Raw genomic sequence first — 14,646 nt, 5'->3', positions numbered from 1 at the left:
GAAAAAGGAAACGTTCGTGCTTGTTGGGGATCTAAATAGCAGAGTAGGAAATCATTGTCAGACATACAAAAATATTTTGGGAAAATTTGGAGAAAAGAGCAAAGCTAATAATAATGGCAAATACCTGTTGGGTTTCTCCTCGGGACATGGACTGGTTATTACTAACACAATGTTCCATCATAAAAATGTGCACAAATTCACATGGAGAGAAGAGGCAAGCAATAAGAAGAGTCTCATTGACTGTGTTATTATTGATAGTGATGTTTTCTCCCTAGTAAAGGACATCAGAGTGTACAGAGGATTTGAAACCGGAAGTGTTCACTATTTAATCTTGAGCAGGATAAAAGTGAATCTCATATTGAAAAGAACATGTAAGAAAGTTTTAAAGTGAATAAAACTTGAACAGCTCTCAGATATGAACTGTAGACTAAAATACACAAACCTTATTCAACAAAAAATGAAAGAGTTTGAGAGAGGAACCAAACATTGGAGATTCAGTGGCAAGCCCTAAAAAAATACTGATTGATTCAGCCAGAGAGGCATTTGGTGAGGTTGTGTGCAAGGATAAAAAAAAATCAGAACTCCCTGGCGGACACAGGAAGTTAAAGAGCAGTGAAGGAAAAGAAGAAAGCATATCAAAAGTTCCTGTCAAATAAGTCAGCATGTGCTCTTAGAGAATATAGAACAAAAATGGCAGGACATTAAGAACATAGAAAATAAATATCAAGAAGGTGGCAAGATATTCTGGAGGTTGTTGAAAAAGCTCAGAAATGGAGGAAAGAGTGCTGTAAAAGGAATTAGAGATGATAAAGGTGAAATAAAAACAGAAAAGGATATCCTTGAAGTATGGAGTAATTATTTCGAAAAATTGCTAAATGAAACAAGCAGTGATGACAGCACAGTGGTAAAAAAACACTCAACAGACATGCAGTCAGGAATACATATCCATACTATAAGTAGAAAAAGCCATCAAAAGTCTGAAACGTGGAAAGGCAGCAGTAGCAGATGATATTCAACAAGAAATGCTGAGGCATGGAGGTATAAAAGTCTTACAGTGGCTGCACTGTATAGTTCAGAAGGCCTGGACACAGGGCCGAATTACAGATGATTGGAGTAGAGCTCTCATAGTACCCATATATAAAAAGGGAAATAAAACTGAATATGAGAATTATAGATGTATTTCTTTACTGAGTGTTCCTGGTAAGATATACGCAAGTATACTTGAGAAATGGTTGAGAAGGATTGTAGAAGAGAAGCTTGGTGAGGAAACAAGCTGGATGACTAGGTGCATTATCTAATATCAACAAGATTTTAAAATCAAAATTTAATGACTTGCAGTACCTTTCAGCTTCAGGACAAAAACAGTTTTTAAACCAATCCTCAAAAATAGTTTTTGTCATCCAAGCTTTTCTATTGAATCTCCAATGAACAGGGAGAAAATTTTTATCTAAACTTCTAAGCGGGCGAGGATTTTGTGAACGATAAATAAAGAGAGGCTTCATCTTGTAATCTACAGAAGCATTACCACATAGTAAAAGTGTTACAAGCTCCTTCGAAACCTTGTCGGTATAATTTCCTTCTTCAATGATCTGTTGCAATTCACCAGGAAAACTAGCTGCTGCTTTTTCATCGGAACTTGCAATTTCACCTTGTACAAACACTATGAATGCTCTATCGCTTTTTGAACCAATCAAACCACCCTGAACTTGCAGAGAAAGTTTCTTCCACTACTGACCTGAATCATTTTCGCTTTCTAATTGTTTTCTTTTTAAAGTTTCAAACAAATTCAATGCTTTTGTTTTTATAGTCATTTGACTAAAAGGAATTCTCTTTTGGTTACAATCTTCTATCCGCACTAACAATAGCGTTTCCATTTCAATCATAAGATGGATTCTGTTTCTCGTAGTTTGGGACCCAGACGAGGTCGATGCACTTTGTCCTAGTTGCTTATAGTTTGCAGCATGGTCTAAAATATGGCAAACAGTTGATTCATTTAGACCGTACTCTCTTCCAATTTTGGCTTTGTACCTGCTTCATACTTATTTATCATATGCAATTTAACTTCTAAGCCAATCACTCTACGTTTCTTCTTGATAGCTGTAGACTTGATATCATCCTTGTTTCTTTTAGCATTCATTGTAGGGGTAAATAAGAAGAGAAATAAATATCTACATGTACTTCAGGCAAAGGCGGAAAGTTATTTGTGAGCAGGCGTCATTGGATAAAAACGAAGCGCTACAAGCGATACACGGAGCGTGGCGACTCTAACTGGTTGCATATGTAGTGGACTACATCTCGCAGCCACGATAATTCGAATTTGGAGCGCAATAATTGGAATTTTGGTATCAAATTATAAACCGTGATAATCGAGGTATTCCTGTACTACATCTTTATATGACTACTTCACACAGAGAATAAGTCTTTTGTGTGGGTGTTGCCAAGAGTAAACATATGCAATATCTGTTATTTTTATAAAACTGTCCATTTTTTAATTCAAGTTTCTCTTTGAATAAATCCTAAACAAGGTGAGAGAAATTACTGGCTATCTAGTGAAGCCTTTAGTTTTTAATATCTAAACAGGTATGCAGTAAAGTGTAATGAGACAAGCCTGTTTTACAAGTATTTTTCTGTGCACCAATGTACAGTGTAAGAATATGTTTTGGTTATAACATGAACATACAACATTAACAATGAGCATTTTTTCCTTTTTTCCTGTAAATGTGTACCATATGACATAGTTGCTATTCATTTTTGCAAAATGAGTTTGGTTCCCATTCAATAATTAAATAAAATAATAACTAACTTAGTTACTGCTAGTTTTATTTTCAACAGTACTACTAACTAGTACCACCACTAGTATGGATAGCCACTCAATATATATTATGATTTAACAATGTTATATACAGTAAATGATTTGATCTCCTCATTTCATACAGTAAATGAGGATTAATATGTTGTTTGTCTAACTATACAGTTTAAAGAAGCTCATTAAAGTTATATGAAAAGCACTAGTATTCCTTAACTGTAATTGAACACAAAGTATCTGTATAATTGATATTTATTTGTAAATATTCAATTTTACTCAATTCTCTGTTGCCACACTAATAAAGAAATGAAAAAAAAAAAATATATATATATATAATTTATATAAATTAATTATATAAAAAATATACTTAATTTATATAGTAATTATTAAAAATTACATTTTGATAATTACTATTTGTCATCTAACATCTGCATAACATGAATCACATGCATCCTTAGTTTTTCAATGTTCAGTTTGTTAAATTTGTCAACAAGTGTTAAATTTTACTTAGTGTTGCTGTTACTTCAGTTAATTAGAACAGAGAACATTTGAACAATGATGATCAGCCTATGTAGAGAATGTAAGAGAAATATAGTGCTATTTGAATCTTAAAGTTCTCAGAACTCCCTGGTGGACACAGGAAGTTAAAGAGGCAGTGAAGGAAAAGAAGAAAACATATCAAGAGTTCCTGTCAAATAAGTCAGCTTGTGCTCTTAGAGAATATAGAGACAAATGCAAGAATGCTAAACACTGTGTAAAACTAGCTAAAGAAAAGTCATGGGAGGACTCTGGCAAGAATATAGAAAATAAATATCAAGAAGGTGGCAAAATATTCTGGAGGTTGTTGAAGAAGCTTAAGAATGGAGGAAAGAGTGCTGTAAAAGGAGTTAGAGATGATAAAGGTGACATGAAAACAGGAGAAAAAGATATCCTTGAAGTATGGAGTAATTACTTTGAAAAACTGCTAAATGAAACAAGCAGTGGTGACAGCACAGTGGTAAAAAGCACTGCCCAGGCATGCAGTCAGGAATACATATCCATACTTGATGTAGAAAAAGCCATCAAAGGCTTGAAATGTGGGAAGGCAGCAGGAGTAGATGATATTCGACCAGAAATGCTGAAGTATGGTGGTATAAAAGTCTTACAGTGGCTGCAGTGCATAGTTCAGAAAGCCTGGACAGAGGGACGAATTCCCAATGATTGGAGTAGAGCTCTCATAGTGCCCATATATAAAAAGGGAAATAAAATTGAATGTAAGAATTACAGAGATATTTCCCTACTGAGTGCTCCTGGCAAGATCTATGCAAGTATACTTGAGAAAGGGTTGAGAAGAATTGTGAAAGAAAAGCTTGGTGAAGAACAAGCTGGATTCAGGCCAAATAGAGGCTGCCAGGATCAGATCTTCACTTTGCGACAAATAGTCGAGAAAGCATGGGAGTATAACAAAGATCTGTATTTAAGTTTTGTCAATTTGGAAAAGGCATATGACAAGGTGCCAAGAGAGAAGCTATTCAATACGCTGCAGTTATATGGTCTCAATGGGGCATTATATCAAGCAATACCTAGTCTTTATTTGAGTTGTAAGTCATCATCATCATCATCATCAAATTCCTGCCATGTACCCTCAAGGGGTGTACAGGATATGACAGTACTACATGAAAAAATTACATCATTACTAACTTCCTATCTACAATTTTCCTCCAAATCAGTCTGTTACTTGTCAAGACTCCAACATTATCAGATCTTATATTTCTATCGTCTAAGGCACTTTGTACCGTATCAATCCACCTATATCTTGGTCTTCCTCTGGGTCGTTTTCCTGCCAACCTGGCAGAGAACACTTGTTTTGCTAATCTTTCCTCTCCCATTCTATTTAAGTGACCATACCATCTGAGATTAGCTCTGCTAACGCATTCCTGGATGCTGACAATGTCAAGTTCTTTCCTAATATCCTCATTTTTAATATGATATTGCCATTGATGCCATCTGTTCACGCCTCTAATCTTTCTCAGGACTCTCATATCTGCGGTCTCTAGTCTTTGGTCAAGTGTTTTACTTCTGACCCAGCTCTCAGATCCATAAGTTAAAATTGGTTTGAACACAGTCTTGTATACAGCTAATTTAGTGTTCCGACTAATTTATTTCTTATTCCATATGAATTTATTCAATTGACTTCCCACGATACCAGCTTTGCTGATTCTGTTGTCTATTTCTATATTTAGTTTACCATCTTCAGTAAAAATTGTGCCTAAGTAGCTGAAATGCTTTACTTGTTCCACAGGTTCTCCATTCACAACACAGTTGACATTTTCAATGATTCTGCCTATTTTCATTGTCTTTGTCTTTTTATTGCTGACCTTCATACCATATCTATTACAACAGCTATTCAATTTAGTCAGAGAATCTTGCAGACTTGTAGCGGATTTATTTAGAAGTATAACATCATCCGCATAAAGCAAAGAGCTGACATTAACATCTCCAATTTTGATATTAGGTTTAATACCACATTCCTTCATAATGTGATCCATATAGATAATGAATAACAGAGGGGATAATGTACATCCTTGTCTCACACCAGATTTAACATTAAACCATCTTCCTGTACTTCCTTCAATTCTAACTGCTGACTCACAACTCAAATAAAGACTAAGTATTGCTTGATATAATGCCCCATTGACACCATATAACTACAGTGTATTGAATAGCTTCTCTCTTGGCACCTTGTCATATGCCTTTTCCAAATCGACAAAACTTAAATACAGATCTTTGTTATATTCCCATGCTTTCTCGACTATTTGTCGTAAAGTGAAGATCTGATCCTGACAGCCTCTATTTGGCCTGAATCCAGCTTGTTCTTCACCAAGCTTTTCTTCCACAATTCTTCTCGTTTCTCAAGTATACTTGCATAGATCTTGCCAGGAACACTCAGTAGGGAAATACCTCTGTAATTCTCACATTCAGTTTTATTTCCCTTTTTATATATGGGTACTATGAGAGCTCTACTCCAATCATCGGGAATTCGTCCCTCTGTCCAGGCTTTCTGAACTATGCAGTGCAGCCACTGTAAGACTCTTATACCACCATACTTCAGCATTTCTGGTCGAATATCATCTACTCCTGCTGCCTTTCCACATTTCAAGCCTTTGATGGCTTTTTCTACTTCCAGTATGGATATGTATTCTTGACTGCATGCCTGGTCAGTGTTTTTTATCACTGTGCTGTCATCACTGATTGTTTCATTTAGCAGTTTTTGAAAGTAATTACTCCATACTTCAAGGATATCTTTTTCTCCTGTTTTCATTTCACCTTTATCATCTCTAATTCCTTTTACAGCACTCTTTCCTCCATTCCTAAGCTTCTTCAACAACCTCCAGAATATTTTGCCACCTTCTTCATATTTATTTTCTATATTCTTGCCAAAGTCCTCCCATGACTTTTGTTTAGCTAGTTTTACACACTGTTTAGCTTTCTTACATTTGTCTCTGTATTCTGTAAGAGTAAAAGGTGACTTATTTGCCAGGAACGTTTGATATGCTTTCTTCTTTTCCTTCCTGTGTCCACCAGGGAGTTCTGATTTTTTTATCTTTGCACACAACCTCACCACATGCCTCTCTGGCAGAATCAATCAATGTTTCCTTCAGAGTTTGCCACTGAATCTCCAAGGTTTGATTCCTGTTCTCAAACTCTTTCATTTTCTTTTCAATAATATTTCTGTATTTTAGTCTACAGTTTACATCTGAGAGCTGCTCAACTTTTATTCGCTTTAAAACTTTCTTACATGTTATTCTTTTCAATATGAAATTCAATTTTATCCTGCTCAAGACTAAATAGTGATCACTTCCAATTTCAAATCCTCTGTACACTCTGGTGTCCTGCACCAGGGAGAAAACATCACTATCAACAATAACATAGTCAATGAGACTTTTCTTATTCCTAGCCTCTTCTCTCCATGTGAATTTGTGCATATTTTTATGTTGGAACATGGTGTTAGTAATAACCAGTCCATGTCCTGAGCAGAAATCCAACAGATATTTGCCATTATTATTAGCTTTGCTCTTTTCTCCAAATTTTCCCAAAATATTTTTGTATGTCTCACAATCATTTCCTACTCTACTATTTAGATCCCCAACAAAGACCAACTTTTCCTTTTTCATTGTGTCAGTTGCTTTTTCTAAAGCCTCAAAAAATTCCTCCACTTCTACCTTAGTAGAACCTCCTGTGGGACCATAGGCACAAATAAGTCTCATTGTCCAGTTCCCCATTCTCATATTTGCCCACATTACTCTACTTGAGACTGACTGCCATTCAAGAAGATTAGCCTCGTATTTTGTGTTGAATACTATGGCTACCGCTTCTTTTCCTTGATTGTTATTGTCTGAATATAACATTTTGTATTTATTGCTCAGAAAGATCTCACCAGTTTTGGTCTTTTTTGTTTCAGTCACCCCTATTATGTCGATCTGGTACATATCTAATTCCTCAGCTAGCTCCATTTCTTTGCCATTCAGGCTTCTTACGTTGATAGTACCGATCTTTAACTCTGGTGATGTTGAGTTGGGGTTTGTTTTCAGATTTGTTGTAAGTCAGCAGTTAGAATTGAAGGAAGTACAGGAAGATGGTTTAATGTTAAATCTGGTGTGAGACAAGGATGTACATTATCCAATCTGTTAATCATTATCTATATGGATCACATTATGAAGGAAAGTGGTATTAAACATGATATCAAAATTGGAGATGTTAATGCCAGCTCTTTGCTTTATGTGGATGATGTTATACTTCTAAATAAATCCGCTACAAGTCTGCAAGATTCTCTGACTAAATTGTATAGCTGTTGTAATGGATATGGTATGAAGGTCAGCAATAAAAAGACAAAGACAATGAAAATAGGCGGAATCATTGAAAATGTCAACTGTGTTGTGAATGGAGAACCTGTGGAACAAGTAAAGCATTTCAGCTACTTAGGCATGATTTTTAGTGAAGATGGTAAATTAAATATGGAAATAGACAACAGAATCAGCAAAGCTGGTATGGTGGGAAGCCAATTGAATAAATTCATATGGAATAAGAGAGAAATTAATTGGAACACTAAATTAGCTGTATACAAGACAGTGTTCAAACCAGTTTTAACTCATGGATCTGAGAGCTGGGTCAGAAGTAAAACACTTGACCAAAGACTAGAGACTGCAGATATGAGAATCCTGAGAAAGATTAGAGGCGTGAACAGATGGCATCAATGGCAATATCATATTAAAAACGAGGATATTAGGAAAGAACTTGACATTGTCAGCATCCAGGAATGCGTTAGCAGAGCTAATCTCAGGTGGTATGGTCACTTAAATAGAATGGGAGAGAAAAGATTAGCAAAACAAGTGTTCTCTGCCAGGTTGGCAGGAAAACGACCCAGAGGAAGACCAAGATATAGGTGGATTGATACGGCACAAAGTGCCTTAGACAATAGAAATATAAGATCTGATAATGTTGGAGTCTTGACAAGTAACAGACTGATTTGGAGGAAAATTGTGGATAGGAAGTTAGTAATGATGTAATTTTTTCACGTAGTACTATCATATGTACACCCCTTGAGGGTACATGGCGGGAATTTGATGATGAGTTCTTTAAGTGAATATATTTCTTACCTCGCTTCTATTCTTAAGAATAGCTTTGACAATCTGTCAAAACATTGTTTGTCGCATATTGTCTAGTATCAGAACACATCTTTCTCCCATCTTGAAGCATGTTTGGTTTCTACTTATATAAGCAAGCTATATTTAAAATTTCAAGGGTAACATGAAGACATCAGAAAATATCTTATTCACATATTTCTTTTCTAATCTCAAGGACAGGGCAGACAATGTATATTTATACAGGTCGGAAAGAGGGATAAACTAATTAAAAAAAAATATGGAGCTAAATAAATTTAAAATTGGCCTTAAGTATATTTTTTTCTATTGTGTGAGAGAAGTATATACCTAAATATATTGCAATAATTAGCATAGTAAGGTGAAATTCAGTAATGTGGATTAATGTCATCTTTATATCCATTATAAAAATGGACTGACCTTCATAAAAATATATATGCTCTTTTGTTATGCAAACAGTGTGGTAGGAATATATAAAACAAAAACTTGATCTAATCTGCTTTATTTTATTATTTACAGAATTTTGGTGGATTCTCTATGTAAATAAGGAATTGTATGGCATTATAGATCTCCACTTCTAGTAGCTAGATGCGATTCCAAGTTACATGTCTGGAAGATAAACAAATGAAATTTATAGAAAAGTTAAATATGTCAATAGCATGAGTTAATAAATTAAATATACCAAGAAATTATATACAGTCATACCCCGACTTACGAAAATCCGGAGTTACGCGGTTTCTTATATGTACGTATTCCCCCGTCCCGTTTCACGTCTCCACTAGTTGTATCTTTCAGGCACCGGCCGCATTCACCAGTGTCGCACATGCTGTGAACAAACACTGACGTGTTTCATGCGGTCTCCATTCAAACACGATTTTTATAGTCTACAAACCTTGCGATTGTTTAATGTTATGTTCTTGATAAACATTTTATCACAAAAAATAATAATGTCATCCAAAAGAAGCAAGTCCGATTCTTCTACAGCTAGCAAGAAAAGAAAAACATTGACTTTGGAAACAAAACTCAACATTATTAAGGATTTTGAAGGCAGAATGAAAATTTGTGAGCTAGCAAAGAAGTTCTATCTACAGGAATCCACAGTAAGAACAATCATAAAAGAAAGGTTTACAGATTTTGGAGGACATAGATTCTAACAAGGAACGAATTCTACCCACAAGGCAAGGAATAAAAAAATCATTAGCTTTCTATGAAGAAATTTTGCTTGACAAGAAAAAGACATTATGACGTCAGATGAATCTATTAGATTTTATGAAACCATCGACATCGAAATAACTTTTAACGAGGAACGAATTCTAGCCACAAGGCAAGGAATAAAAAAATCATTAGCTTTCTATGAAGAAATTTTGCTTGACAAGAAAAAGACATTATGACGTCAGATGAATCTATTAGATTTCATGAAACCATCGACATCGAAATAACTTTTTTTATGTACGAAAAACTACAATTATGATTATATTTCTTAAAAAATATAGGTGTTTTTGTAAACCTTAGGTCCCAATTGTATGTTTGTATATATAAATTACATGCAAAATTATACCCTGAGTTACGCGAATTCGACTTACGCGTTTTTTATTGGTCCCACCTACTGCGTAACTTCGGGGGTTTTACTGTACTTGGTTTAATCCTTTATCCAAGTATAAGCAAACAGAGTTTGCACCTGAAGTATCCCATAATGCAAAGCACTTCTCCTTGCAGACACGTATAATGCTATGCATTATGGGAAGGGTCACATCCAGAGGTGATACTAAAGTTGAAGTAATGCAGAAGTCATAATACTTCAAGCAAAAATACTTCAGTAGCAAACTTTATTTGCTTACACTTCGATAAAGGATTAAACCAAGTATGTAATTTCTTGGAATTTTTAATTTATAGCATAACCAATTGAAAAAACCTCCATCGACTTTTCTCTAATCTAGAGTAATTTAAGAAAAAGGTGTGATACCTTTTGGCAACTCGTATATGAAAATATGACTTCTACATTATTTCAACCTTTCTATCACCTCTGGGCTTGGCTCCAACTGAAAAGACCTCAACAATAAAGGTTGAAACCAGTTTGAGTAGTGACCCTTCCATTAATGCATAGCATTATACATGTCTTCAAGGAGATGTGCTTTGCATTATGAGATACTAAGGCAAGTGATGTGAAGTCTTAGCTTCCTTATACGAATTGCCCCAGTCCTGAAAATACTTCAGGCACAAACTTTGTTTGCTTACACTTGGATAAAGGATTAAATCAAGTATATAATTTCTCCATCATCATCAAATTCCTGCCATGTATCCTCAAGGGGTGCACAGGATATGATAGTACTACATGAAAAATTACATCATTACTAACTTCCTATCTACAATTTTCCTCCAAATCAGTCTGTTACTTGTCAAGACTCCAACATTATCAGATTTTATATGTCTATTGTCTAAGACAGATTGTAAATATCCACATTTTAATATGGTATTGCCATTGACGCCGTCTGTTCACGCCTCTAATTTTTCTCAGGACTCTCATATCTGCGGTCTTTGGTCAAGCGTTTTACTTCTCACCCAGCTCTCAGATCCATAAGTTAAAATTGGTTTGAACACTGTCTTGTATACAGCTAATTTAGTGTTCCAAATAATTTTAATCTTATTCCATATGAATTTATTCAATTAACTTCCTACCATACCATTTTTGTTGATTCTGTTGTCTATTTCCATATTTAATTTACCATCTTCACTAAAAATCATGCCTAAGTAGCTGAAATGTTTTACTTGTTCCATAGGTTCTCCTTTCACAATGCAGTTGACATTTTCAAGGATTCTGCGTATTTTCATTGTCTTTGTCTTTTTATTGCTGACCTTCATACCATATCTATTACAACAGTTATTCAATTTAGTCAGGGAATCTTGAAGAATTGTAGCGGATTTATTTAGAAGTATAACATCATCTGCATAAAGCAAAGAGCTGAGATTAACACCTCCAATTTTGATAACATGTTTAATACCACTTTCCTTCATAATGTGATCCATATAGATATTGAATAAAGAGGGGATAATGTACATCCTTGTCTCACACCAGATTTAACATTAAACCATCTTCCTGTATTTCCTTCAATTCTAACTGCTGACTTACAACTCAAATACAGACTAAGTATTGCTTAATATAATGCCCCACTGACACCATATAACCGTAGCGTATTGAATAGCTTTTCTCTTGGCACCTTGTCATATGCCTTTTCCAGATTGACAAAACTTAAATATAGATCCTTGTTATATTCCCATGCTTTCTAAACTATCTGTCATAAATTGAAAATCTAATCCTGACAGCTTCTATTTGGCCTGAATCCAGTTTGTTCTTCACCAAGCTTCTCTTCCACAATCCTTCTCAACCATTTTTCAAGTATACTTGCATATATCATACCAGGAACACTCAGTAATGAAATGCCTCTGTAATTCTTACATTCAGTTCTATTTCCCTTTTTATATATGGGTACTATGAGAGCTCTACTCCAATCATCGTTAATTCGTCCCTCTGTCCAGGCTTTCTGAACTATGCAGTGAAGCCACTGTAGGACTTTTATACCACCGTACTTCAGCATTTCTGGTCGAATATCATCTATCTACTCCTGCTGCCTTTCCACATTTCAAGCCTTTGATGGCTTTTTCTACTTCAAGTTTGGATATGTATTCCTGACTGTATGCCTGTTGAGTGTTTTTTACCACTGTGCCATCACTGCTTGTTTCATTTTGCAATTTTTCGAAATAATTACTCCACACTTCAAGGATATCTCCCCCCCCACTTTCATGTCACCTTTATCATCTCTAACTCCTTTTATAGCACTCTTTCCTCCATTTCTAAGCTTCTTCAACAAGCTCCAGAATATCTTACCACCTTCTTGATATTTAATTTCTATGTTCTTGCCAAAGTCCTCCCATGACTTTTGTTTAGCTAGTTTTACACAGTGTTTAGCTTTCTTAAATTTTTTCTCTGTATTCTCTAAGAGTACAAGCTGACTTATTTGCCAGGAACCTTCGATATGCTTTCTTCTTTTCCTTCACTGACTCTTTAACTTCCTGTGTCCGGCATTGAGTTCTGATTTTTCTATCCTTGCAGACAACCTCACCACATGCCTCTTTGGCTGAATCAATCAGGGTTTTCTTGAAGGCTTGCCACTGAATCTTCAAGGTTTGGTTGCTGTTCTCGAACTCTTTCATTTTTTCTACAATAATCTTTGTGTATTTTAGTCTACACTTTTCATCTGATAACTTCTCAACTTTTATTTGCTTTAAAACTTTCTTACATGTTCTTCTTTTCAGCAAGCAATTCAATTTTATCCTGCTCAAGACTAAATGGTGATCATTTCCAATTTCAAATCCTCTGTACATTCTAGTGTCCTGCACCAGGGAGAAAACATCACTATTAACAATAGAAGAGTCAATGAGACTATTCTTATTCCTTGCATCTTCTCATCCATGTGAATTTGTGCACATTTTTATGCTGGAACATGGTGTTAGTAATAACTAGTCCATTTCCTGAGCAGAAATCCAACAGGTATTGCCATTATTATTAGCTTTGCTCTTTTCTACAATTTTCCCAAAATATTTTTGTATGTCTGACAATCATTTCCTACTCTGCTATTTAGATCGCCAACAAGGACCAACTTTTCCTTTTTTATTGTGACAGTTGCTTTCTCTAAAGCATCAAAAAATTCCTCCACTTCTGCCTTAGTAGAACCTTCTGTGGGACCACAGGTACAAATAAGTCTCATTGTCCAATTCCCATTCTTATATTTGCCCACATCACTCTACTTGAGACTTCCTACCATTCAAGAAGATTTGTCTTGTATTTTGTGTTGAATACTATTGCTACTACTTCTTTTCCTTGCTTTTCATTGCCTGAATATAATATTTTGTATTTATTGCTCAGAAAGATCTCACCAGTTTCTGTCTTTTTTAGTTTCAGTCACCCCTATTATGCCGATCTGGTACTTATCTAATTCTTCAGCTAGGTCCATTTCTTTGACATTCAGGCTTCTTATGTTGATAGTATATCTTTAACTCTGGTGACATTGAGTTGGGGTGTGCTTTCAGATTTGTTCCAGTAGCTGACTTTTCGCCCTGGTTTCCTGACGAAAACAACAGGAGCCTTGTTTAACTGGGCGACGCCCCAGCCAGCATGAAATTTTGTCATGTACCATCATTTTGTATATTGGTTTAAGCCAATAAGAATACAATAGGCTAAATCCCAAATTGCCAGCCCATTCTCGTTCGTTCATTATCCAGGTAGGTACCCAACAGGGTGCCACGAGAAGGTGAGGATTGGACATTAGGTCATAAGCCTTGGTCAGTTCTCTGCATTCCTTTAAAGATATGTGGAGGTCTCCTCTCAGTTATACAGCTTTGACCCTACCCTTAAGCACCACGATTTCTCAACTATTAATCTTAATTTCAAAATCTGATCCTGATAACTTCAGTTTGGCAACTTGTTCTTTTCCAAGTTTCCCTTACATAATTTTTCTTAGCCTCTTCTCAAATACTTGAAGAGAATATATACATAAATCTTACCTGGAACAGTTGGTGAGGAAATTCCTCTAATTCTCACAGTCAGTTTTATTTTTCCTTTTTACAGATGGATAATATGAGAGCTCTAAAAAATCATCATCATCATCATCATCAAATTCCTGCCATGTACCCTCAAGGGGTGTACAGGATATGACAGTACTACATGAAAAAATTGCATCATTACTAACTTCCTATCTACAATTTTCCTCCAAATCAGTCTGTTACTTGTCAAGACTCCAACATTATCAGATCTTATATTTCTATCGTCTAAGGCACTATGTACCGTATCAATCCACCTATATCTTGGTCTTCCTCTGGGTCGTTTTCCTGCCAACCTGGCAGAGAACACTTGTTTTGCTAATCTTTCCTCTCCCATTCTATTTAAGTGACCATACCACCTGAGATTAGCTCAGCTAACGCATTCCTGGATGCTGGCAACGTCAAGTTCTTTCCTAATATCCTCATTTTTAATATGATATTGCCATTGATGCCATTTGTTCACGCCTCTAATCTTTCTCAGGACTCTCATATCTGCGGTCTCTAGTCTTTGGTCAAGTGTTTTACTTCTGACCCAGCTCTCAGATCCATAAGTTAAAACCGGTTTGAACACTGTCTTGTATACAGCTAATTTAGTGTTCTGACTAA

The 14,646-nt window shown here is 35.5% G+C and overlaps 1 protein-coding gene across 1 annotated transcript in view; it reads right to left on the bottom strand.

Moving 5' to 3' along the window:
- Window positions 1-8,931: 8,931 nt before the first annotated feature.
- The window catches only part of mRpL23 (mitochondrial ribosomal protein L23), a 40,128-nt gene continuing 34,413 nt past the window's right edge, over window positions 8,932-14,646 (bottom strand). Inside the window, exon 6 of the mRNA XM_090406356.1 lies at window positions 8,932-9,054. The gene's annotated coding sequence lies outside the window, so the exon portion shown is untranslated. The remainder of the gene's footprint in view (window positions 9,055-14,646) is intronic.

This window comes from Typopeltis vanoorti, chromosome 16 (genome assembly GCF_054136105.1).
Source record: "Typopeltis vanoorti isolate ZY-2024b chromosome 16, IOZ_Tvanoo_1.0, whole genome shotgun sequence".
NCBI lineage: Eukaryota > Metazoa > Arthropoda > Arachnida > Uropygi > Thelyphonidae > Typopeltis > Typopeltis vanoorti.
This window is presented reverse-complemented; position numbering and strand designations above follow the sequence as displayed.